The following is a 27,842-nucleotide window of genomic DNA, read 5'->3' as shown; positions in this document are numbered from 1 at the left end:
GCTAAGAAGGTTTTACTTTTTTTTAATAGTTGAAGAAGAAAAGAATAATATTTCACAGACTTTGTGACAGCTTTATGAAATTAAATTCGGGTGTCCATAAACGAACTTTTGTTGGAACACAGCCATGTTCATTGTTTATGTATTGTCTGTTGCTGCTTTCCTGTTACAAGAGAGAAGTTGAGTAGTTGCAACACATATCGGATGGCTTTGACCCCTTGTCCCACAAAGCGAAAAGTACTTTTGCCTGGCTTTTCGCAGGAAGAGTGTGGCGGCCCCAGTTCTGGACACAAGTAGACTGGGTCAGTATTGTCCTGAATTGAGGGATTCCGCTGGTCCCATCTCAGAGTGGTGAACTCGAGTTATAGCTGCTCTGTGCACCCAGAGCTTTAATTGACCACTCTGGCTTTCATTACCTCTTCTGGTCTTACTGATTTATTATTCAGAGTGAAATTGTTTCTCCTACTTTGAATAACAAAAATACCATCCACCCAGTGTCTACAGTAAGCCAGATGCTTATTTATATTCATACACAGCGTTTTTGTACCAACAACTCTTATGAGTGTCCATGTGTCCATTTTGCATGAGAGGAGGACGCCCAGATTCTGAGAGGTTAAGCTATTTCAAAATGTACTAGATTGTAGGTCTGGCAAATAGAGCTCTTCCCTGGGAGCCCCCTGCCTGGGGACTCACATCGTACTGCTTGGACTTTATTCTTTCAGAGCTCTAAACCTGGAGTTATTGGTTCTTCCTAGAAGTCAAATCCAACTCTTTGTATCGTTTATGGAGATTTAATTACAACCTCAAAATGAAATTTTTCTCTACTTGGCTATATCATCTAACTTCTGCCACACCCCACTTTCTAACTTTGATGTTGCTCCTTTATAGCAGTTGGGGAACCCGAAACTAATTATTCCTCACTAGTTTAGTAACAATAGATAGAACACCCCATGCTTACATGCATGCATGTTAATCGTTCAACATTTGTCCAGCACCTACAATTTACTGGCGATGATTCAAATCCCTGGAAATACAGTGGTGAACAAGATCAACACGATCTCTACCCTCTCACAGAATTTAAATTCTGTAGGGGCTTGGACAGATGGCATACAGGTAAACAAAGATAATTTCATGTACAGGTATCATAGCATCATACTAATGAAATCAGTAGTTAATATTTATTGAGTGATTCCATTCAGCAAGGACTACACTATGTGCTTCATTTCCATGGCTTATTTAATCCTCACACAAACACTATAATGTAAGTAGTATTAATATTCCCATTTCAAAGATAAGGAAACAGAGTCAGGAGAGATGTCCAAGGTTACATAGTTAGTGCCTAAGGGACCTGGGATCTGTCTGAACCTCAACTGATCACACTCAGCACCCTATATTATGCCATCTGTTTATTATCTTTCCTGCTAATTTGGGAGGTCCTCAAGGGCAGGGACCACACCTTACCTGTTCTTGTGTCAGCTACCAGCCAGTGCCCACAACCTTACATTTGGTAAATATTAAATAAATCCAGGCCATTGGTTGAGCAAATATTTGTGTGCCTGCTGTGTATCAGGCACCACTGTGGTAGGCCCTGTGATTGCTAGGGTGAAACATGGACCTAAAATCTGGTATCTCACACAGTAAGGCAGTAACAAAGTTATTCCAAATTGCGGCAGTGCTGCAATAGAGGAAACAACAGTGCCGACCTGGAGACTGCTGATAGCCCCCAAAGGCCTCTCTTCTGAGTAGCTGAAGCTGAAACTTGTTGAGTGACCAGATTCAGTCCAGCAGGAAGGGAAAGGGGAGAGGAATGGGGCAGAAGAACTTTTCAGTAAGTTCAGAGACTGAGCTGGCAAGAACTTGGAGTGTTCTCCAGAACAGAACTGAAAGAAGCCGGTAACTGTGCTGTGGTTCAGTCCTGTGCTCCGAGACCCGGCCCTGCACCCAGCTTTACTGCATGCTCTTGGACCAGTTAACAGATTATTGTCTAATCTGTCAAATGTGGATAAGGGTACCTTCTCAAAGGATTGTTATGTGGTTTCTTGTTGATACACATATTGCTGAATTCCAGTGAGAGAAAACTAACCAAATTTATCTCCAAATGGAAACTTACTTAAAGTGCTAAATAATAACAAAAATTCAGAAATATGTTACAGATGAATTTGATGGTGGGGGGGTGTGTGTGTGTTTCTATCTTTGAGGGGAAGGGACCAGATCTTTTTTTTTTCAATGTTTCTGTTAAGAGAGGAACTTTTCCAAATGGGATTTATTTTCTAAAACAAAATTATACAACTATTTATGCAGGGCATTTTTCATGATTTTCGTGTTTTAAGCATGAAACCATTTGCGTTACTTCATTCTAAGAAAACCATAGGCTTCTTCTAGTTGGTAGTAATTTCAGAATTTGTTTGCAAATGATTTGGGGTTTCCTCTTAAAGTTTTCAGAATAATGGTGCATACTTTAAGCAGTACGTTGAATGCTTTAAAGCAGGTAGCAGATTTTTTGAATAGGTGAAAATAAGATAATGTTTGGGCTCATAAACATGAAAAATTACAGAGACAGTAATAAATTGAGCGAATTATATAGGAAGATCAGCAGTGTCAAGTTTTGCTTTAAACTGTATCCAGCAACCATATTGCACATGTCATCAGAAGATATAATCCAGCCCAGCAAACGGAGCAAGGAACCAGACAGAGAGTGGCACGTTAATCCAATGTTAACCAACAAGCCATGAATTAAATTGCTATTTTAGGTTTGGGTGGGACCTTCACATTTAAAGTATTGCAGTTTTACTCTGTGATTTGGGTCTGTTGGGTTCCAGTAAAGAGTAGGTGGTAACACTAGCTTTGAAGGATAATATAAAACTGCAGGAAGAGCCAGGGCATACCAATTTGTTTTTCAATCTATTTTATTTCAGTTCAAAGCATCATTGCAGACAGGCAGCTCAGGGAAACGAGCCACACTTTGGCAATACTCACCTGCTTCTGGAGATTGAGGAAGACTAAGTATAACCAAAGTGTGGCTTGTTTTCGTGGACTGTCTGTCTGCAAAGATGCTCTGAATGAAATAAAATAGATTGAAAACAAATTGGTATGCCCTGTTGCCTCATACTGAGTATTTGCATTACCCTTCTGGAGTGCCAGCACCCCAGGGAAGGCAGTGACCCTTCAGCCTCTTTCAACTCTTCAAGAGAGTGAGCTCTTTGATTTTCACAAGGAAATTGAATTGGGATGTGTGGTTTTCTGGATCTCCAATAGCCTGCCTTCTAAAGCCATCATCCTGACAACATGGAGAAAGCAAGCTATAACCACATAAAGGAAAGAATTAAATATTAAGAGCATTTAAATTCAGAGATGAGATTGTCACTTTCTTCAAGTTATGCAGAGGGTGCAGTATTTCATTTGTACAGAGCATGTAGTTTTAAGACTCCTACAGTCCTTGAAGGAGGGAAGGGTGAAGGAAGGAAACTATCTTTCCTTGAATTTCCTTCATGTTGTTAACTCCATATCCTCAAAATCATGACATCAAGTATTTCATTTCCATAGATAAAGTAAATATGTTTTTGCTGATCCACATCAGCTTGTTAATCTGGGGTAAATAAATGGTCAAGTTGCAAGGGATCCACGAATTCTTTGAATTTGTCTGCAAATTTGTGTGAATGCCATTTTTTTCTGGGAAGAGGGCCCATTTACAGGCCTTCCTCAAAGATACTGCGGGTTCAGTTCCAGACCACTGCAGTAAAGTAAATATGGCAATGAAGTGAGTCACATGAATGTTTTGGTCCAATCTATTTTGTACACTGTTGCCAGTAATCTTTCTAAAGCACAGATCTGAACATGTCACTCTCCATGCTATAACTCCAGGATGCCTTGCCTGTCCTCAGGATAGCGCAGTTCCTTGGCTTGATTTGGGCTGCCCTTAAGCTCTGGCTGAGCCTGTCTCAAGCCTCAGCTCTTAGCAGTCTCTCTACTCCCCTCTCAACCTGCTACTTGAGCACCAGTCATTGACACTCAGTGGGCCACAAGGAACTTCACTCTTCCTGGACCAGTGGGCTAAGCTCTGGGACTTTTGGGCTGTTCCTTCTCTTTGGATTTCCCTGGCCATGTTATTAACCAGGCTGGTAGCAATGCTGTTATATGTACTGACCATTAACTTACTGAATGTTATTTTAGTTTTCTGTGTGGTTCCTGTTGTCCTTAGAATGTATGCTATTTGAAATGTATGGTCAAACACTGTCCTAAAGTTTCCTGATGTAATTATTTTCTCTGTGTGGTTATACCACCAACTTGATAAACAGTCTCATTTGTTTTAAATTTTAAGAATTGTTTTTAGAAATCAAATTTTGTTTTTAACTGTAAAAACCATTTATGTGGTTCCAAAATCAAAACCATGTAACAAGTTACATTCACAGAAGTTTTTATGTCATGCCTAACCCTTCTTCTCTTTCTCTTGAGTCTTGCTGCCAGGGTTTTGGGGTTTTGTCAATCTGTTAGGTAAGAAGTAACATTTCATTATGGTTTAAATTTGTTTTCTCCTTTTATGAGATACAGAATATCTGCCCAATGTCTGTGGTATAAGTAGCAAAAGTATTTTTTTCCAATTTGTCACATGCCTGACTTTACATATGTTGTGTTACTGCTATACACAAGTTTTACATCTTTATATAGTCACAATTATCAGTCTTACAGTGTATTGCTTTAGATTTTGAGTCAGAGTTAGGAAGTTTGCACCACTCAGTTTATGAGGAATTCATTAATGTTTTCCTCTAGTGCATATATGGTTTCACTTTTTTTTCTTTTTAAATATCTAAGAGTGATCCATTTGAAATTTATCTTGGCATTTGGTGTGAGGAAGGATCCAATTTTATCTTTTTTCCAACGGCCAGCCAAGTGTCCCAACACTGCTTACTAAAAACACTTACCTCTTCTCTACTGATTTGAGGTGCTGTCTTTAGTAGATATTAAACTCTTACATGCATTTGGGTTTCTTACTGGATTTTCTATTTTGTTCCATTGGTTAATTGTCAATTCCTGCCATTACAAAACTAGTTTAATTTTAGAGGCTTGTAATTTGTTTTAATATCTGGAAGGGCCGTTTTTTTCATATTGCTCCTTTTTGGAGTTTTCCTGGCTCTTGTGCATGTTTATTCTGCATATGAGCTTTATAATTTGTCTAATTTTCAGACGAAACAACTTGATGATATTTTTATTGAGATTATGTTAAGTTTATAAATTAGCTTGGGGAAAAATGACATCTTTATGATGCTGAATCTTTCTTTTATGATGCTAGATCATGATCTATCTTTTCATTTGCTCAAGGCTACTTTTATGATTTTTTTAGGAGTATTTTATGTTTTCTCTTATATAAACTTTTTATGCTTCTTGTTCAGTTTATTAGACTTTCATTCTTAACTTATAAACAAATTAAATTAATTCCTTTTAGAATCCCTCCAGAACTTCTCAGAGAAGTTGTGCACATCCACATACTCAGAACTTTTTGCATACCATTTCTGATGGCTCATAAATACCCTTCTCCAAAAGCCCATCCCCATATATTGTCCCCTCAAAACCCCTTACTCCTTTCCCATTCTCAGTATCTAGCCTTGTGTCCTACATACTGTAGGCAGTCAGCACGTATCTGTTGAATGAAATGAATAAAGCATACGGGGAAGAGGAAAGTAAATGAAGGAGTGAGAAGCCTATAAGACCTCTCCTTGGGGAGGTTGTCCTTGTACAAATGTCAGATACTCCTAAGCCTGCAGCCTGTAGCCTTAATTCACTGATTCATAGTATTTTGTTCTCCTCATCCCCATCCCAGAACTTTAAAGTAAATACCATGTTGATAATAATAATCGTTTACTGAACACCTAAAAAGTGGGTGTTTTACATAATTATTTCTTGTAATCCTCGTAGCAAGTAAGCAATAGGTACTATTATCCCTATTTAAAAAATTATTATAATGTGACAATATATATATGTTCATATATAACTGAAAAATTGTGCTCTACACTGGAATTTGACACAACACTGTTAAATGATTGTAAATCAATTAAAAATGTTAAAAAAATTATTATGGAAATTTCAAACATGTGAAATTGAGAATAGTGTTATGTGCTCCCATATACATGTTCACTCCATTTTACACTTGAGAAAACAGGTTTTGTAAGGTTAAGTAACTCAGAGTTGCAGAGCAAAAGTCAGATTTAAAGCCCATCTCTTTTTAGCTCCTTAAGGTTGTTTTTAAATTTTTAAACTCCAGCTGGCCAGGGTGAGGCAGAAGCAAGGGAGCCAGTCCAGAGCCACTCTTCTAAGCTCCAACTGGTAGTAGTAGCAGTATATTCATCTTCCCTTCTAATCACATCACAGATATTTCCCTCACTTCTATTGTTGCAAACAGTAAGCCCTCCTGTCTCTCCCTCTTTACTGCTTCTCTTACGTTCTCTGCTCTCTCTGCCTTCTCTTTATCTAGTTTTTTTAGTGCAATCCGATATTTGTTGGTTTTTAAAGGCCTGTCACTGTTTTGAGTACCCACCCCCTAGCATGATGTTGGGAACATAGTAAGTACTTACACATTTAAATAACAGTGAAACTTGCTGCTCTAATTTGCTTAGCCCATAGGTTTGGTGTGGTGCTATAACTTACGAATGCTGCTCAGAAGCCCTGGCAGTCATTAAACTTGACCACCTAGACACAGGCTGGTCTCATAGCTGGCGCTCTACTGTCAGCTGTCCTCAGCTCCAGTCAGATTCAAACCCGAGGGAGACTTTCTAAGGTCAGAGTCCAAGACAGCAGAATAATTGGCCCCTAGAGTTCTGGATTTTTTTTTTCTTTTCCTGGACAGCAAAATGTTGAGGATGAAATTTTCCATGCCTTCCTTTGAACATTTTTGAGCAAATACTGTGGAATCCCATAGGCTCTTTCCAAAAGTTAAAGGCAGTAGAGAAGTTACCCTCTTCTGCCTTTTTTTGTTTTTTAATGTGTGTGTTAGCTCCTCAAGTTAACCCTCTTGTCATAATCCCTGGTGATGGAGATGAAAGTAATTCCCACTTCTTCAAAGACAAAAGAAAAGGCTTTACAGCACTGAGAGGAGAGGAGAATGCATTTCATCTGTGCAGTGTACACAGAGGGGTCCTGAAGGGTGGGGAGCTGAGTAGTGTAACAGGACAGTATTGCAGGGAGCTGGGGGCTCCACAGTCTCTTCAGTGCTTCTGCTGCTTGACCACAAAGAATGAAAAGAGGAGTGTAAGCTTTGACCACAAAGAATGATAAGAGGAGGGTAAGCTGGAAGGGGTCTCTTCCCACCTGTGCCATAAACTCCTTGAGAGCAGGGCGTATGCTGGATTTCTTCTCTGTGTCATTCCAACCCAGTTAAGGGCGTTTGGCTGAGCTCAGGAAAGATCTGCTGGGCAGACAAGTGCACTCTGCCCACTGACTAGGCTGGGAAACAGGGCCTTGCAGCTACTCTGGGGCTGCACGGGCTCCACACCCTCAGCGGCACTGTCACCAGCTGCGTGGCCTTGGACAAGTCAGGTGGCAAGAGTGATGTGGGCGGTGCCTCACATAGCAAGGAATAGTAGACTCTAAGTAAAGATCATCTGCTCTTCCTTAAAAACCACCTCATTTACTGTGTACCTTTGCACTGCCTCTGAACAGAGTGTGATCAAAAGAGTAGGGGAAAGACTCAAGGATCAAGAGCTTCACTGCTTTTAAATTCCCAATCTTGGGCAGTATCCGGTGGTAAAGGCTCCGGCTCTGGAGTCAGACAGCGTGGGCTCATTTACTGACTCTACCGCTCACTAGCTTTGTGATTTGGGGCAAGTTTTTTAATCTCTCTAGGCCTCCACTTTCTCAGTTGAAAGTGGAGTTAATAATAGTAACTACCTCCCAGGTTTTGCAAAAATTACATAACACCACCCATGCAAAATGCTTGTCACAGTATCTAGGACGTAGTAAACCTTTGCAAAATGTTAGCTCCCATTGTTAGGTCGCTACCTTAACTCTTCCAAACTGTGTCTTTTTATTTCGCCTTTCCATAATGTCTTCTTCATTGCTTTCCACCTAGAGTTAACTGAGTCACAGGTAATGGAAGAGTCTTGTTCCTGTCATTAGTAAACCAAAGACCTTAAAACACTTCTCAAGGTCTCACTTTCCGCATCTGCAAACGAGGGGGTTGGAACAGGTGATTTCAGAAGTTCTTTGTATCTCCTACTAATTTTTAATGAATTTAAGGCTTTGTATGAAATCTCTCAGATTATAGTCCAGCACTATATTGTGAGAGGCCTAACCCTCTCCCTTTCCTAGTTGACTCTCAGCTGTATGAAACTAGCAATGCCTACAGACTTTTAAATTTCTTTTGGTAATATTTGACACACAGTATATAGAAGATACATATGTAACTTAAATAAGTGACGAGGCAGCATGACTAAATATAGGTACATGTGTGAACTGACCACATAACCAAAAACTGTAAAAACAAATATTTTAGGGGGAGCATATAGCTTTGTGGTGGAATGAGTGCTTAGCTTGCACAAGGTCCTGGGTTTAATCCCCAGTACCTCCACTAAAAGATAAGATAAGGTAAGATAAGATAAAGAAACCTTATTACCTCCCCCTAAAACAAACAAACAAAATTTTAGCAGCAGTATTTTTATGCTTCCTTTTCATGTTTAGTGAATGTTTATAATGTTATAAAAAAAAAGTCCTTTATGTGTATTGACTCATTTGCAGTGGCTTATTAATGCTTACAACTACCCCATGAGATAAGACTAATATTATCCCCATTTTATATATGAGGAAACTGAGGCCCAGAGAACTAAGCAACTTGCCTAAAGTCATACAGCTGGTAAGAGGGGCAGCTGTCTGTCTGTCTGCCTCTCTCCGTCTGTCTCTACAGCCTGTGCTCTAAACCTTTACTGTTAAATACACCGCCTTTGGAGTCACAAGGCCTGTTTTGGTATTCTTTAGTTGTCTGAGCTCTTTGCTTTTTACATTAGATGGGTATCTTTGAATTTGGAATTTGCTACTGTGTAGTCCAGATTTATTCCTTGCTGAAGAAAAGTATATTCTCATAATTAGAGTGGTGAAAACTGAGAATTCATCCACATTTCCAGGTCAGGGCAAAAGTACCAGTACCAGTGACAAAGCCAAGGGTCTTTTTTAACACTTGAGAGGTTGAATGTGAAAGCACTGAAGTGATGATTGCTTGCTGAGACTCTTGACTGCAGGATGGAAGAGTCGGCATTAGGTGTAAGGCAGTCACAATCCCTAGTCACTCATTAGATGAATGTGTTGTTCAGGAGATTTTGCAGTCTGACCTCTGAAGAGTCATCTTGGAAGAACTACTGGATCAGAGCAGCCTGGCCTGGAAAGACAGATAAGTCTCTCAAAGCCTCCTTCCATTACAATAGCCTTGAAAAATCATTTGTTTCTATGAATTAGTCAAAAGATAAGAGGACACAAGCAGTTTGTTATGCCGAACATTTTGATGTTTTGCCTCATTGTATTTTATAGAATGCCTCAAAAGAAGAGTTTCATCAGAGATTGAGAGAATCTGGAAAAAGAAATTCATTGAATGTAATGGTTATTATAGGCTTATCAAGAATCAGATGCTAGCTGCCAGTTTTGAGATGTGAAAAACAGACTTTTTAGTGGTCCTTAATCTGCTGTGTCTCTGCCTCCTTGAGAATATGGTGGCGAGGTAGTGGTAGAGGTGATGATGCTGCTGATGTTGATGGCAGCTAGCAGCTACTTAATGTGCTGACCCTTGAAATGTCTCTAGCATATAGCATTAACTCATTTAATCTTCTGGCAACCCAGTGAGAGAGGTGCCGTTACTGCTCCTATTTTGTAGATGAGGAAACTGTACCCCACAGAGCTTAGGTGATTTTCCCAAGATTTGTAATTGGGTGTTCAATCTTCACACCCAGGTAGTCTGGTTCTAGCTTTAGCCTTTAACAGCTGAGCGCACTGCTGCTCATGACCTCTCCCAGAAACTGTACAGGTGAACAATATTGTGTGTCCAGTAATTTAAAGAGCATATAGACTCCTGTTCCCCTTCCCTGTCCATGAACTTGGGTTCAAACCCTAGACTTATGTAAATTCCTTGTGGACAGAGATTATATCTTATTTAAGTTTGCTTGGTACATAGTAGGAGCTAAATAAATGTCTAATGAGTATATAGTATGTTGGAAATGACACTAGCTTTGAAGCCAGACAAACCTACCTGAGTTTTTAAATTTTCTGGTTGTAAAAATAATGCATGTTTACCATAGAAATATTTGCAATGTATGAAAAAGAAAACAAGCCCAGCATGGCAACACTACCTAGAGATAACCACTGTTAGCATTTTAATATATTTTCTGTCTTTTTTTAATGCAAATGTATATATGCATGTACATATATTTTTAAACCAAGTTGGAATTATATATACAGTTGCATGCTGTTGTTTTCCTTTTAGTATATGAGAGCATTTCACAACATTATTAAAAATCTTTGAGAGCCTAATTTGAAAAAATTTATTTAGATATAATTCATATACCATACAATTTACTGTTTTAAAGTGTACAGTTTTCAAAATCTGTGTAACTATCACCACTTTCTAATTCTAGATCATTTTCATCACTCCAGAAAAAAACCCCAAGCCTATTAACATTCACTCCCCAATCCCTCCTCCTCCCAGCCTCCAGCCATCGCTAGTCTACTTTCTGTCTCTATGGATTTGCCTATTCTGGATATTTTATATAAACTGAATCATACACGATGTAGCCTTTTGTGTCTGGCTTCTTTAACTTAGCATAATGTTTTCAAGGTTCACCCATGTTGTAGCACTGCCAGTATTCCTTTCCTTTTTATGGCCAAATAATATTCCATTATATGGAGATACACAAACACACACTATTTTGTTTGTCCATTTATCAGTTGATGGACACTTGAGTTGTTTCTACTTTTTGGCTGTTACAAATAGTGCTGCAATGAACATTAGTGTACAAATTTTTGTGTAAATATATTTTTTCATTTCTCTTGAGTATATACCTAGGAGTGGAATTGCTGGGTCATACGGTAACTCTGTATTTAACTTTGTGAGGAACTGCCAAACTATTTTTCACAGGGGAGGCATCATTTTACATTCCTACCAACAATGTAGAAGGTTTCCAATTTCTTCACCTCCTCAGCAATGCTTGTAATTTCTGTTTGTTTGTTGTTTGTTTGATTAATAGCATCTTAGTAGGTGTGGAGTGATGTTTCATTGTGGTTTTGATCTGAATTTCCCTAATGACTGCTGCTTTTGAGCATCTTTCCATGTGCTTATTTGCCATTTTGTATATCTTTGGAGAGACAGCTATTCAAATCCTTTGCCCCCTTTAACATTGGCTTATTTGTCCTCTTATTGTTGAGTTTTAAGAGTTCTGGATATCTTAGTCTGATATACTGTATTTGTATATTCTGGATACCAGACTCTTGTCAGATATGATTTGAGAATATTTTTTCCCATTTTGTGGACTGTCTTTTTACTTTCATGATAGTGTCCTTTGATACACAGAAGTTTTAAAATTTGATGAAGTCCAACTTACTTTCTTTTCTTTGGTTACTTGTATCATATAGAGACCCTGATTTTTAATGGCTGCATAAGAATCCGTAATATGCCTATATACCACATTTACCTAAAAATCTCCTATTATACATGTAAGTTTCCAGTTCTTTACCATGAAGTCTATTGCTCTGAATACAGTGTTTATAAATATTTCATTATATCTCTTTCTTCGTAGGTAGATTCCTAGAAGTTGGTTTAAGGCATAAACATTAAAATTTTTTTTTCTTCTACTATCATAGGATTCTCATTCTTTTTAAAACATCTGTAATTATACAACTGATATATATTACAGATATATTCTGTAAAACATATCCTGGTAAAACACTCATACAATGCACATAAAGTGTATCTCCCCAATCCCCCCAAATTCCCATGTGTCTCTCCAGGGACATTTTTTGTAGCTCTAGATGAGCATTACTTACTCAGTTACTTCCCTGGAAGATTTTTACCAGTCTGCACTTCCATCAGCATTGTGTGGGTACCTGTCTCATTGCTCCCTTCCCTGCGTTATTAATGCCAGTATTATTTTTTATCAAAATAGCAGCTAACACTTATTGAGCATTGACTGTTGACAGGCACTTTGATAAAACAATTCAGATACATTATCTCATTTCATCTTCACAGCAAAACTGTAAAAACGTTAAGGCTTACAGTGATTAAAGTGACTTGCCCAAGGTCACTGAGTAAGTATACAAGTTAGGCTTCACAGCAAAGTCTGCTAAATCAGAGTCCATGGTCTAAAACTACTGCTTCCCAGTGGAATACTATCATCGCAAAACTTTTCCAATTTGATTACCCCTAATTTGTATTAATATTTTAATTTGTGTTTCTTAAATTATTCATGAGGGTGAATTTTTGTATTGTTTTATTGACTATGTATTTCTTTTGTGAATTATCTGCTTTTCTTTGTCCACTTGAAAAAATTTAAATGTTAATATCTTCCTTATTGATTTATATGATCATTCTATTCTAATATTAACTGCTCATTTTTCACTTCAGGTTTTCGCTGGTTTATCATTTATCTTTTAATTTTGTTAGTGGTTTTTGGGGGGGAAGTTTACATTTTTATGTAGAAAAACTGTTGATCTTTTGTGAATTTCTTCTGTTTCCTTTATGCATCGAAAGGCCTTCTGCATTGACCTTTAAGTTATTCATTAATGTATTTTTTAAATATCTTAAATAATCACTTAAATTTTTTTTTGTTTGATTTTTGTTGTTGTTGTTGTTAAGTCATAAATCCACCTTACAGTTCTGCTAATGACAGTGGATTGGGAAATTTGCAACCATATATTCCCTGAGATACTTTTGGGAAGTTTTATGGCTTGAGGGTAATTATTGCCTCATTGAAAGAGCTATCAATGGTTGATATTTAATCAGTATTCAAAGAAAAAAATAGTAAACCATATAATATGCATAGTGCTAGTGGCTGCCAGTCTGTCCCCTCTGAGGGCCTGTTGTAGATACTTAGGAGTTTGGTATTTTGGTTCAAGTGCTGGTTTGAAAACCAGAAACCTAGGTCCTGGGTCTGGCCCTACCATTATCTAGATATGTGACTTGGCAAGACGCTGGATTTCTATCAATTTCTTCATCTGTAAAATGATAGGGCTGACTTGCACAGTCTCTAAAGATAATTCTAGTTGCAAAATTCTCTGATTTTTATTATCCTTCTGATCAGGAATCATTCATGTTTGTTTGTTATTGATAAATAATTTGTTTTTGAGTTTTCATTAGTGATTTGTGGCAGAGTGGCCTGAAGGAAGGCAGAGTAATAGGTAAAAGAAGTGCATGGGAGGAAGGAGGAGATGAGGGAACAGAGGGAAAGGGACTAAGGACTGGATCTGGTATAGCTGGTGTAAGGTAGTTGACCCAGATGGAAGTTAGAAGGTGGACGAGTTCGGAGTTGAGCACTTCATTGGGCTTAGGCTCCTTGAAGGAATAGTTCTGATCTGCTGTGGATAGATGTTTGGAGCACCAGAAGAAAAGCTTGTGAGCGAAAGCAGCAGGATGGCACTCCTTAAATTCGGGGCCGAAAAATCAGCACATGGTCAGTGCTATTAGATACCTGCACAAGGTTACCTCCTAGGCAAAGCTGAGTTCAACTGTATCAGAAGAGCAGCTGGAGCCACAGAAGAGTCCAGGAACTCAGTGTTGGAAGGGACAAGACAGAATGTCAGTTAACAGTGCCATGCAGTGTACATTGACCCTCAGACTCCACCTGTCCGGTCCGGGGGCCAAGGATTTGCTTCTATGGCAAAGACAGATGCACCAGGCTACCACTGAATGCTGAGAGATGCAGTCTCTTCTGTGATTCCGAGAAGTCTTTATGATTATACTTGACCTTGCTGCTTGAATTTTTTTCACAGATGACTGCAAAGAGTAGGCATGTTTCACTAATAAACAAACTAATAAATTGACTTTCTGATTTATGTTTTTTCTCTTGTAAGTTTAGACAGTGTTATCCAAACTTCCGAAATCTGAGTGCGACTTTTACAGGATAGGTTGTTTGTATCTGCTGGGTTGATGACCAAACTAGACCTTTGGTAAATTAAATTCAAGCCATCAAGGGAAGTTCCTTGCCAGCCAGTGAGCTGGCCTTTTCCAACAACACTTTTCCTCAGATACACATTTCCATCCAGCTTTTAGCAGAGAACGGCATAAGACAAGGTACCTCTCACATGCAGGTGATCCTGCCAGGCCGTCCAGCCACACATATCTGTCTGTGAGAGAGGTTGAGGAATGATAGCATTGAGCCCAGAAATCCTCTCAAGACCGAGGTGGTAATTAAGAACAGGGAGCCAGGCAGATCTGCATTTGAACTCTGCTCAGACTTAATAGCTGTGTGGTAACGCAAGTTGCATAACATTGTTGGACATTAGTTTCCTCATCTGTGGATTAGGGATAATAATGGTATCTATCTCATAGGGATGTTAGGGGAATTAAATGGGAAAGCGCATGGACAGTGCTTAGAACAAATGCTGGACATCATTACCATCATAGAGCAGGTGATGACCTTGCCAAAGGCATTTAAGAAATTCAAGGATAGGAAAAAGACCAGAGACCAGTGGATTGGAAAAAAAAAAAAGAAGAAGAAGAAGAACTAATCACCTCTTCTTTCTGTCATTGATGAGGGAAGGATTCCTATCCTAGGATTGTGGGGATGGGACTGATAGCAGTTTGTGAGTCACATATACTCACAGCCCCAGAGGAGGACAGGGGGGTGTAATTGGGAGCAGAGTGAACAACCAGAGGCTGTGGGAGGCAGGCTTGTAGTATTAAGGATGTGGGTGCCTTCTGGTTTATGCCAGAGGATGTGATTGGCTTGTTTGAATAATTTTGGTGGCTGACAGGGAACTGAAACCCACTACCCAGAAATAAACAGGAATAGTACCTGGCCCCTCTGATAAGGAGGATTGTTTGGCTAGGGGATCTTGTCCATGGGAGCAGAGTGGACAGTGGAATTTGTGGTTAGGCCATTTGAGGCCCTCCTGATTTTACCAGATGTCAAGACAGCACATAACATTAAGCCTTAATCTTTAGACTTTATACCACAAAAGAGAATCTAGGTCTTGAAATGCTGTTTAATACAGCTTTCAGGGACTGAGTAGAAGGCTATGAGTGACAAACTGAGTTGTCTGATTCTGTGGGAGAAGACAGATGGGTATAATGGGTAGAACAGAAATGTCACAGGAGGTCATATGTAGTGTCATGAGCCCAGGTCTCTTCGCTGTATCCAGTTCAGCATACACTTGCTGATTGACTGTACCATCCTAGGCCCTTCCAAGACTTAACCAGGTTCAGTTGACCACTTCCCTCTAGATCAGGAGCAATCTGGCCTCCACTGACTTTGGCAGCAGCCAGGGAAGGTTATCTAGCCCTGGAAGACCAGGTTGCTGGAATGCATTCTACAGGGGTTTGGGTTGGTGCCAGGCCACAGAGCTATTCACCTAAGGCCTGGTGATAAGAATTCTCTGTATTTTTTAGGTTTTATTCCCAGAGCTATTCTGGAGTTTGTTTTTCTGGTTGGAGCAAGGCAAGAGCAAAAGGGAAGGATTTGAGGATGACTTGAGACTTTTTAGAAGCGAAGATTGTTTAAAACACATTTGATAGTAATTCGATGTAGAGAAAATGTGATTTGAGAATAGGCAATGCTGTATAGTGATTTGCTATTCAAAGAGGGTTCCTTGGACCAACAGCATCTGAATCAACCCAGAGCTTATTAGAAATGCAGAATTTAGATCCCACCCAAGACCTGGATCAGAATCTTTTCTTTGACAAGATCTCCAGGTGATTCTTACACATGTTAAAGTTTGAGAAACTATTCTAGTGGATAGAAGGTCGTGAGCTTTAAAAGTCTCACGCAGCCTGGATTAAAATTTCAGTTCCTCTGCTGACTTGCTATGTGATCTTGGGCCTGTTCCTTAACCTCTCCACTGTTGGGACTTATTTGTAAATTGAGTTTAACTATCTTGTTGGGTTATTAGTATGAAAGGAGGTAACATGCAAAAAGTGCTTAGAAACACAGTAAGGTACTTTACTAGTAGCCCTTATTTGTGGTTATTTGGTAAATAGTATCCTAGTATAACTTGATAAAATATGAAGAGAGAGAGCAGGATATCATTAGGGATAACTCTGTTCATGAGACATGAATTGGTAATTGAGAAAACTCTGATCTCCTGAGCAGACGGGCCAGTGGATGTGGTTGGCTCATTAACTAGTTCCCCTCAAGGTGAGGCTATAAGTGTACTTGTTACGGAACCAAGAGTTGACAGCTATACTTCTCAATGCCTGCTGAGCTCTTGGACGGGAGAATTATCTGTAGAAGTGGTAGCTAAGTCTTGGCATCCTTTGAGGCCTTCACATTACAGAGAAAAGAACTGTGGCTTGAGAATTGAGACCTGGGCTCAGTTCTGCCCCTTGTTAGCTCTGTGGCCCTTAACGAGCCATTTAACATCTTTGAGCTTTAGTCTTCATCTGTGAAACAAAGACAAATGGAATGATGAGGTGTAAATCCCAATACATAGCAAGGTATTATCATCCCTACTTGATATGTACTGTAGAGCTCACTAGACAGCTTCCCAAATCCCCAAAGGTGAATCTTATGCCTGGTTCAGCTGCTCTGGAGTCTTCAGTACTGGAGTTCTTCAGAGCTGTTCTGACTACCTGGATTTCCCAGTGACCAGAATGTACCTTAGGAAAGCACACAGGCCATTCGGGTATTGCTCCGCATCTCAAAGATTGGAAGAGTAGCAGGCTAGCATTTGGGATGGAATGATGATCATAGTGATGATAATAACATTAGAAAAACAATGACAGTACATATTAAAAGATACTACCATGAACCCAGGAGTATCAAAATACAAAAATCTCCATCCCTTACACTGTATATTGCTGCCTTTCAGGCCCTCGGTGTAAGAGACCAAATGACAACTGCTTTTGAACTTGAGAAATCTGGGCCCGCTAAAAGCTACAGTCACCCTTTTCTAACCTCACCAATCCTCCTTGCGTTCTCAGAAATAATTGCTAGTGGTTCTCTTTTAACTTAGCCGATTCCTTAGATACCTTACATTTTAAATCATCTTTTTGTGTGTAGCAGATGCCCCATTTCTTGTCTCTGAATGTGTGATCTTTGCTCTAATTATGTTGAGAGTGCCTGTTATTTCACCTGGCTCTGGTTGTTTGTGAGATACTAAATAGCCCTGGGGTGAAAGCCGACTTGGATCAAAGAGCAACTCAGCCTCTCAGGACCTCAGCTTTCTCCATTTAAAAGGGGAGAGATTGGACTAAGGTCATTTGGTCATGCGACAAGGGTCCATGATAGATAAAGTAATGACTTCTGTTTGCTGAAAGCAATGAATAGGGCTCTCCAAAGTCCTTACCAGCTCTCCGGTTCCAGCAGAGCCCAGAAATCGAGACAGAAGATTTTGTTCTGGAGATAGGGATTATCAGTAGCAACAGTAAAACACACATACACACACACAATAACAACAACAACTTTACACAGATTCAGTTGCACTGAGCCAAACCTTAAGAGAGATGTCTCAGACCATGAGATAGATGTGCCCAAAGGAGAGTGCAGAATTGTTAGGAGAACGAGAAAAGAGGACCCTTCATCAAGTTTTAGAATGGCTTTTCTTTCTCAGGTATTGGGATACAGAAATCCGGGCAGATGTGGGTCCAACTTCTGCTCCATGGAACTTTAATTATTTACTATTAGACAAATATAGGATGCTTGTTCTTCCTTCCCATTGCTAGTTGCTTTTCCCTGTTAGTCCCTGCCATCTGTCCCTGAAAAAGCTCTGCTTTAACTGTGCTATTTTTATTTCAGAAGCTCCTCCCTCAAAGCAGGTTAAATTCTCCTACTCATTTTCTGGCCTCCCTAACTTAGGCAGCCTAGTGCTCCCCATTTCTTCTTACACAGGTGTTACTGGAGACCCGCCTAGCCAGCCCAGTGTCCCTAATAATGATGGCAGAGACTAACTGGAGGCCTTTCCAGTGGGTGCACTGTCAGTTGCACACATCTTTATTCCGGAGTCCTCTGCCTCCCTTTTCATCCTTGCCTGTTGACACTGTACCTAATGCATTTACCAACTTCAGCCGTTTCCCTTTCCTTTCCGCTCACTGAGATCAATCTGTTTTTAAGCTCCTCTCCTCTTCTTCCTTTCCCTCTTCTTGTCTCTTGTGGATTGAGTCCTTTTTAGAGATCTGTTTTTGATCATTCCAGTATTGAATCAACTTTATTACCAACTCCCTGGGGACAAGGACCTTGTTTTATATTTCACTTGGCTCCCACACAGCACCTAGCAGTGTGCTGAGTAAAGGGGAGACAGTTGACCCATAAGTAGTTACTGGTTGACATGTGTGCATTGCTGGCTGAAGACTTATGGGAGATAAGTACAGTAAATTGGGGGATGGCAGGTCCAGTTCCTGAGGCCCAGAAGAGTCTCTTACTCCCCAGCAGTGGCAGCAAAGGCCACTGATTGAGTGTCTTGCTGAGGGCATTGCCAGCAATTGTGGATTTCAGAACATCTACTTTATTTAATTAAGCAATGTATATCGAGACTGTCAGTCTTCAGTGTTATATTCCTTCTTGTTCATTAGAAGGATTCCACCTGTTTCTTACCAATTCTGACTTAGTTCTCACTTATGCTTTTTCTGCCTTTTTTTTCCCCCTAGTGTGAGACTGTTGTTTCTTTGTAACTTAAAGAATCCTCAAATTTTCAAATCCTTTTTGGAAGTAGAGTAAAAATTTAAATAAATAAATAAATAGATAAATATTCTTTGTGCTCCTTTTAGAAAGCTGGCCTACTTTCCACCTTGTGTGGAATTCCCATTTGTGTTTTGGGTCATTATGCAGCACTTGGTTCAGCCAATTAAGTTTTTTCTAAGTATCTTTATTCTATATTAGTATAGTCTTTTCTTAAGGCTCTAATATTGTTCCTTTGAGGGACATCCATCTTTCTGGTGCTCTTTTGTTGCTTAAATGTTCTTCCCTTGGGACCTCTGACAATTTTCCCAAGCCTAGCAATTTCAGTAAGTGCTTAATAATGTAATTTAGGTTGCCTCTGTACGGGAATCTACAGGACTTCACTTAGAGATTCCAACATGCCATGTTCCACTATAGTTTCTTGGCTCTGAAAAGCATGCTATATTCTCTTCCCTCCATTTCACTTCCTTGCAAAGGGAGTTAGGGGAAAACAGTAAAATATATGTTTTTAGGCTTTTAACATTTTAGTTGTGAGATCTGCAGAGTATAGTTTAGCCTCTCTCTGTAGTACATTTCAGTAGCCCCCAAATCGCTAGTGTATCTCTTATGATTATGTACTAGATTTATTTAATAACAGTGTTCTGTACCTGAAAGTGGTCTACAAAGATTATATAGTTTAATTGTTTATTTGCAGATAGATACTTTAGCTGTCATGTCGAATGGCTAGTTTCAAAACTAATGAACAAAACTCACAGTCTCTCTTGGTAATAATAATAATACAGCTAACACATGTGGTATTTACTATGTGCTAGACACTGTTTTCGGTGTAAACACACCCACACATTAATTCTCTTATAAGCAACATATGGCTATTTTTTTTTCCAAAGGATCCAATCAGAGAATCTCTCTGCCACTTAACAAGAAAGTTTAATCGGCTTTATTGTGATTACTAATGCATTTGGACTTATTTCTACCAATTTAGGTTGTTTTCTATTTACCACACTTTCTTTCCCTTTCCCCCCTCTTTCCACTTGCTGTTGGATTAACCACATTTTCTTTATTCCCGTTTATACCTTTTGTTTGCAAACATTTGTTTAGCTTCTATTCTCTTACATCTTTACCTGTTAACGTACATACTTCACTTGGGCTGAAGGCTAAAGTTAGGCATTATTTTTGTCATCCCCTTGACTCTTAGAACATCCTAGCTCTGGTTTCCCTTCGCTCATCTTCTATGTTCTTGTTGATTTTGAATTTCAGAGAGACAGTGGATTTTTAAGAATATAGGCCTCAGAGCCAAACTCCCTGAATTTGGACCTGAGGTCTGCCACACACTAGTTGTGTGACCCTAGATAAGTTAATATAACCTTTCTGGGCCACAGTTTTCTTATATGTAAAATGGGGATGATAAGAGTACCTACTTCACAGGGTTGTTGAAAAGATTAACTGAGTTAATAGATGCAAAGCATTTAGAATAGTGCCTGGCGCGTAGCAAGCATTCAGTAAGGGGTAGCTGCTATGGTTGTCATCATTCTCCTTTGTTTTACCTCCCCTTCCCACATCCACGTTAAAATAGTCCGTGTATTTTAGGTATACCAATGTATTTCTTAAGTTCTTTTTCATTAAGGTATAATTAACATACGGTACAGTGAGTTCTGTTTGAAGAGTTCTGACAAATATCTAGGCTTTATCCACCACCCAAAGTGAGTTGTAGAACATTTCCATTCCCTGAGGAAGTTTCCTTGCGTCTCTCTTCATTCAGTTCCTTCCCCCGCACCACCTCGACAGTCTCCACAACTATTACCTGATTTTTGTCACTGTAGATTAGTTTTGCCTCTATTTCTGTTTCCTGTAAGTTGAGTCATATATATATATACCCTTTTGTGCCTGGCTTCTTTGACTTAACATAGTATTTGTAGAGTTTACCCATGTTGTTGCATTTATCAGTGGTTAATCCTTTATTATAAGAAACCTCCGTGCGGTTATTCAAAGTAGTTGTACCATTTTGCACTTTCACCAGCAGTGTGTGAGAGTTCTAGTCCTCCCACATCCTCACCAACATTTGGGTTATCAGCCTTTCTGACTTTATAAACTCTTCTGGTGGGTGTGTTTAGCAGTTTCCTTGCTTGCTACTTGCCATTTTTTCTTACATTCTATCCCTTCTTTCTGGTTCAGTTTCCTTCTTACAGTAATTCTTTCCATGACAGTCTCTGAGTCTCTTATCTTTATTTGAAGGTGATTTTATTTCAGCCTGTACGAGATACTTGGTTGATTGTGTTTTCCGTAATATTTGAAAACTGTTACTCCGTTTTCTTCTGATGCCTGTTGTTAATTAAGGAGAAGTCTGTATCAGTCCAGTTGTCATTCTCTTGCTAAGTATGATTTTTTCTTTCGGTTTGCTTACAATTTCTTTTTCTCAGTGTTGTTGATATGTTGAAGTTTTTATTCTGAAGACTGATGTCTGACTTTAATTCTGGAACATTCTGAGAAATTATATCTTCAGATTGCTTCTCCCACATGTTCTTCACTGTCTGGAAAGCCTATTTGGATGCATGTGAAACCTTCCCATTCTGTTATCCGTGTTCTTTAACCTCTTTCATATTTCCTTGTTTGTTTGTTTTCAATGATAACAACACCTTGTATTTTCATGTTTGTCTATTTTTTTCAACTCTGATACCTGAGTAATTTTATCAGACTTCTCTTCTTAGTCACTAATTTTCTATTTAGATAATCTGTTTAATTCATCAACAGGTGAATTTTCAGTGACAACTTTTATTCCTAGAAGTTCTTTTGGTTCTTTTTCACATCTGCCTACTCTTTTTTCATATTATCTTGTTCTTTCATTGTGGCTTCCCTTCGTTTTGCCTGTTCATTAAAATGAAACAGTAAATGTATAGCATTCTTCTTAGTATTCTGTAATTTTTATGGTTTTCAAATCTTGGGGATACTGTTTGTGCTGTTTCCTGCATCTAGTGACCTTTCTTCATGGTGATTCATTTCCTCATGTGACTTTCTGTGTGTATGTTTGCCTTCTGGGTGGCACAGGAAGGCTCCCCATCTGTGGCACTCTGTCTTGGCAAGGCCCTTACTTGATTTTTTTTTTTCTCCAACCCCTTCCCCGACTCTGATGTATTTGATAAAATGTCTTTGGCTACAATGTAGCTTTATCTTATTATTATTGATTATATGTTTTTAACTTACACAAATGGTATAAACTCTAAATCTTATTCTGATTCTTATTTTTTCACCCAGCTGGCTGTTTAAGATCTATCCGTGTTTCTGTCTGAATAGCTGGTTGTTGCTTCTTTCTAATGCATTATATTCCATAGTGTACATTTTGCCTATTTACTTACGTTCTTTTAGTGATAGACAATTGAATTGTCTCTCATTTCCTTGCTACAAAAATAATGCCCTCATGATCTTTCTGGCCATATTTCCTTACGGACCTATGTGAGAATTTTTCTAGGAAATGTACCCAGGAATATGATTCTTTGGCCCAAAGAAATTTTCACTAAATATTATCAGAATGTTTTTCCAGGATAGCTATATCAATTTATATACCACCAGTGGTACCCTAGATTCAAATTCATGTTCTACCACATGTCACTATAAGATCTTGAAGTTACTCTACCTTTCTAGGCCTTAGGCTACCCATCAGTAAAACAGAATGATAATAAGGGCATCTGCCTCATCAGGTTGTTAACAGGATAAAATAAGTTCATATATGTAAAGCATATTCCTGAATATAATAGGCACCAAATAAATGTTAGCTGTTTTTATTGCTATTATAACAGCTACCATTACTTATTAGCCAACTAAGTAAGCTGCTGCTTCTCTGAATTCCCTAGTAATATCGTTTGCCCATTCTCTCCCCCTTGGATTTTTTTTCCTAAGGTTTCCAGGAATTTCTTATATATTCTAGGTGTTAATTCCTTGTTACCTTTAAACTTTGCATGAGTTGTCTCCTAGTTCTGCCATTTGTCCACTGTCTGTTAATCATGTCTGTAGACTCCAGAGTTCTCTGACAGAAACCTTTAATATCAATATAGCCGAATTCATCTTTTTTTTTTTTTTTTGGCTTTTGGGGCACTGTTTAAGAAGTTTCCCTACCCCTGCTTCAAAGATACCCTCTGACATTTTCTACTGTTAGCTTTTATAAATTTACCTTTCACATTCAGGTCTTCCTCGTATGGTCTGTAATAGTGAGCTCTTTTCTTTCTTCTGTGTTTTTTCTTTATCCCTGTGTGAGTCTCTGTGCCTTGGGTTATGAAAGTATTCTAGTTTGTTCCCCTGCATGTCAAAGACCAGTTTTTATGTTAATTTCTCAGCTCAGGATTCTTGTATGATACACTTTATGCATTTGGATCCTTCATCTCTGTATGTCATAGGCCTACATTTTAGATTTCTTGTGCGTGTCTTTTCCCCTACTCAAGGCCCAGGTAACTACCAACTTTTATTGCTATTTTCCTGAGCCATTGAGCAGAGATTTTTCAGACTGCATATCAAGGAGGGATAGGTGTTTGAGGCTCTGGGCTTTGTGCAAAGGTCTCAATTCCAACCCCCCCACACACACCTGCCTGAAGCTATATTTCCAGTCTCCATGTGAGCATTAATGCTTTCTCCTCCAAGCCTAGGGCCCGTATTGGAATTTGAAACCCTATGGGCCACCATGGTCTCAACTCCCACTTACTGTTCCAGCTTTGATTTTGATGTCACTTTCATTTCAGGTGCCTGGGGATTTCCTTTTTTTTTTTTTTTTTTAGCTTGACTGTGTATTTTAAAAGCATTTTTGGTATGTTTTATCCAGTGTTTCTATGTATGTGAAGTAGGAGGAAAAGGTCCATTTACATCAGTTCAGTGTGCCATTTTGCCAAGAGTGTGTTCTTTAATTAGTATTCCTATTAATTTCAGCAAAATTACAACTTTCAGCATTACCAACTTAGATTCATTAAGTAGCCCTTGATCACCCTTAATGTATTCTGCCTAAGCTACCCCCCTTCTCCTTTTGTTGCTCAACTTTATAACCACATTTCCAGTATCTGTATATTGGTAAGTCACATAATTTGGTTTAGTTTTTTTAACCTTGCTCATTTGCTTATTCTGCTATAATTACTCTGTTATTTCCTTATCTAATTTGTTGTTAACAAAAATATGAAATGGCTATGACCACAAAATCCTGCTGTTAGTGCTCAAAATACCTCCCTCTGGATTTGTAGATATTTGTATTTTTTAATTGATGTAAGATTTTCCAAAAATGTCCCCAAAACAACATTTTAAGTAAGTTTTATTTTGTCCTAAAAATATAATCCCAATAACTTGTTCATTATTAATAGGAATGTTTGAAAAGATTTATGTTCAGATAAGTCTTTTGATTTACTGTAATCCATAAGGCCTATGCCTTGTCTTTGGGAAAAAAAAATCACATTCTCCAGGTATCATTTGTTCTCTAGAAAAATTACATCATTGCCTGTTTAGTAGTTTATGCTTTCTGTTATTTGCAAATTGAATTCTTTCTGATTTTTCATCAGATATTAAAATAGGTTAATTTACAAATTTTCAGAATTACCTAATTTTTTTGCCCTAAGGGTTACTTCTACTTTTTCTTTTTTTTTTTTTTTTTACTTTTGCCTGTTTTAAATCTTAAAAGAATTTTTTTTTCTGTTTTCCACAAGAACCAGGAGATTTCCAATCGTGCTCCTATTGCTACTACTATTACAGTGAGTCAGTTAGCTCCTAGACCTCAATTTATCTGTTTTTTAAAAATGCATATAATACAGATATTAAAACAAGCTTTATTTAGACAGTAAGCATAGATGTTCTCAAAGGTATTCTTTGAGTAAACTTTAAAAAAATTTAAATGAATCCATGATACTATGGTATAGATGGGAGTTGGGGTGATGTACTAAAAATTTTACATTTGCTTTAAGAAATATTTTTTAAATAAATGCACTTTATTCTTTAGAGCAGTTTTAGGTTCACAGCAAAATTGAGAGTTAAGTACAGAGTTCCCATGTAACCCTGTCCCCAGGCAACTTCTCCCACTATCCCACAACAAAATGATATATTTGTTACAATCAGTGAACCTACATTGATACATAATTATCACCCAAAGTGCATAGTTTTCATTAGGGTGCACTTCTGGTATCATACATTCTATGGATTTTGATGTAATAACATGAATCTAGCAGTGTAGTTTCATACAGAATAGTTTCACTGCCCTAGAAGTCCTCTGTGCTTTACCTATTCATCCCTCCCTGCCCCCAGCCACTGGCAATCACTGATCTTTTGACTGTCTCCATCATTCTGCCTTTTCCAGGATGTCAAATGATTGTATTCATATAGTATATAGCCTTTTCATATTGGATTCTTTCACTTCCTAATATGCGTTTAAGTTTACTCCGTGTCTTTCCATGGCTTGATAGCTCAGTTCTTTTTGCACTGAATAATATTCCATTGTCTGGATGTGCCACAGTTTGTTTATCCATTTAGCTAGTGAAAGACATTTTGATCACTTCCAATTTTTGGCAATTATGAATAAGGCTGCTATAAACATCTGCATGCAGGTTTTTGTGCGGACGTGAGTTTTCAGTTTGGGTAAATAACAAGGAGCACAGTTGCAGGATTGTATGATAAGGGTATGTTTAGTTTTATAAGAAACCTCTAATCTGTCTTCCAAAGTGCTGTACCATTTTGCATTCTCATCAGCAATGAATAGCAGTTCCTACTGCTACACATCCTCACCTGCATTAGTGTTGTCAGTGATTTGGATTTTGGCATTTATAATAGGTTTTATTTGCAATCCCTTATGACATATGATGTTGAGTTTCTTTTTATATGCTTACTTACCATCTGTATCTCTTCTTTAGTCGGATGTCTGTTAAGATCTTTGGTCCATTTTTAAATCAGGTTGTTTTCTTATTGTTGAGTTTAAGAATTCCTTGTATTTTGGGGATGATAGTCCTTTAAGGGTGTGTCTTTTGGCACAGAAGGATATTTTTCTCCCAGTCTGTGGCTTGTCTTCTCATTCTTTTGACATTATCTTTCACAGAACAAAAGATTTTTAAGTTTAATGAAGTCCAGCTTATCATTTATTTCTTTCAGGCATCATGCCTTTGGTGGTATAGTTAAAAAGTCATTGCCATACCCGAGTTCATCCAGGTTTTCTTCTATGTTATTTTCTAGGGGTTTTACAGTGTTGCACTTTTACATTTAGGTTTGTGATTCATTTTGAGTTAAATTTGTGACGGCTGTGAGGTCTGTGTCTAGATCCATTTTTTTACATATAGATGTCCATTTATTCCAGCAACATTTGTTGAAAATACTGTCCTTGCTCCACTGTACAGTCTTTAATTCACTGTCAAAGGTCAGTTGACTGTATTTTTGTGGGTCTGTTTATCTTTTCTTTCACCAATACCACACTGCCTTGGTTACTGCAGCTTTGTAGATAAGTCTTGAAGTTGAGTATAGAGTAATGTCAGTCCTACTTTGTTCTTCTACCCTGATACTGAGTTGGCTATTCTGGGACTTTTGCCTCTCCATATAAACTTTAGAATAGTTTGTCAATAGCCACAAATAACTTGCTAGGATTTTGATTAGGATTGTGTTGACTTTATAGATCAAGTTGGGAAAAATTGAAATCTTGATACCACTGAGTCTTTCTATCCATGAACATGGAAATTCCTCTCCACTTACTTAGTTGTTCTTTGATACCTTTCATCTGAGTTTTGTAGTTTTTCTCATGTACATTTTGTACATATTTCACTAGACTTATCCTTAAGTATTTCACTTTTTAAATTTCATTTTTTGGGGTCCTAATTAAATGTAATGTTTTAGTTTCAAATTCCATTGTTCGTTGCTGATAGGAAAGTGATTAACTTTTTTATATTTACCTTGTATCCTGCAACCTTGCTATTGTTGCTTATTATTATTATTTTTGTCAGTTCTTTTGGATTTTCTACATATCTTCTCATCACAGACAGTCATATCATCTGTGAACAAAGACTGTTTTGTTCCTTCCTTCTGAATCCATATAGCTTTTATTTTCTCTTTTTGTTTCACTAGTTAGAACTTCCAGAATGATATTGAAAAGCAGTGGTGAAATGAGACATCCTTGCCTTGTTCCTGACCTTAGGTAGAAAGCTTTGACTATTATGTTAGCTACTGGCTTTTGTAGATGGTCTTTGTCCGGTTGAGGAAGTTCCCCTCTATTCCTAGTTAGCTGAGAGTTTTTATCGTGAATTTTGTGGATTTTGTCAAATGCTTTTTCTGTCTGTTGATGTGAACATGAGAGTTTTCTTTTTCAGCCTGTTGATATGATGGATTACATGTACTGATTTTCAAATGTTGAACCAGTCTTGGATACCTGGGATAAGTCCCAGTTGGTCATGGTGTGTAATTCTTTTTATCATTGTTGAATTTGATTTGCTAACATTTTGTTGAAGATTTTTATATTTTGGTCTGTAGTTTTCTTTTCTTATAATGTCTTTGTCTGGTTTTGGTATTAGTGTAACGCTGGCCTCACAGAATGAGTTAGGAAGTATTCCCTCTGCTTCTATTTTCTGGAAGAGATTGTGGATATTTGCTGTAATTTCTTCCTAAAATGTTTTGTAGAATTCACCAGTGAACCCATCTGGGCCTGCTGCTTCCAGTGTTGGAAAATTATTCATTATTGATTCAGTATCTTTGATAGATAATAGGCCTATTCAGATGTCTAGTGCTTTCTTGTATGAGTTTTGGCAGACTGTGCGTTTCAAGTAAATGATCCATTTCACCAAAGTTTTCAAGTGTTGTGGGCATAAAGTTGCTCATATTATCCCTTTTCATCCTTTTATTGTGCAAGGGGTCTGTACTGATGTTCCCTCTTTCGTTTCTGATATTAGGAATCTGTGTTCTCTCTTTTTTCTTAGTTAACCTCTTTAGAGGCTTATTGATTTTGTTGATCTTTTCAAAGAACCAGCTTTTGGTTTTGTTGAATTTTTTTTTGATCTACTCTTTTCATTTTCATTTATTTGTCTTCTGATTTTTTTCCACTGCTTATTTTGGATTTACTTTGTTTTT

At 38.2% G+C, this 27,842-nt stretch overlaps 1 protein-coding gene across 5 annotated transcripts in view; it reads left to right on the top strand.

Moving 5' to 3' along the window:
• Positions 1–27,842, top strand: part of ZBTB40 (zinc finger and BTB domain containing 40) — a 69,366-nt gene that overhangs the window by 622 nt on the left and 40,902 nt on the right. The window lies entirely within an intron of this gene.

The sequence above is a fragment of the Vicugna pacos genome, chromosome 13 (genome assembly GCF_048564905.1).
Source record: "Vicugna pacos chromosome 13, VicPac4, whole genome shotgun sequence".
Lineage (NCBI taxonomy): Eukaryota > Metazoa > Chordata > Mammalia > Artiodactyla > Camelidae > Vicugna > Vicugna pacos.
This window is presented reverse-complemented; position numbering and strand designations above follow the sequence as displayed.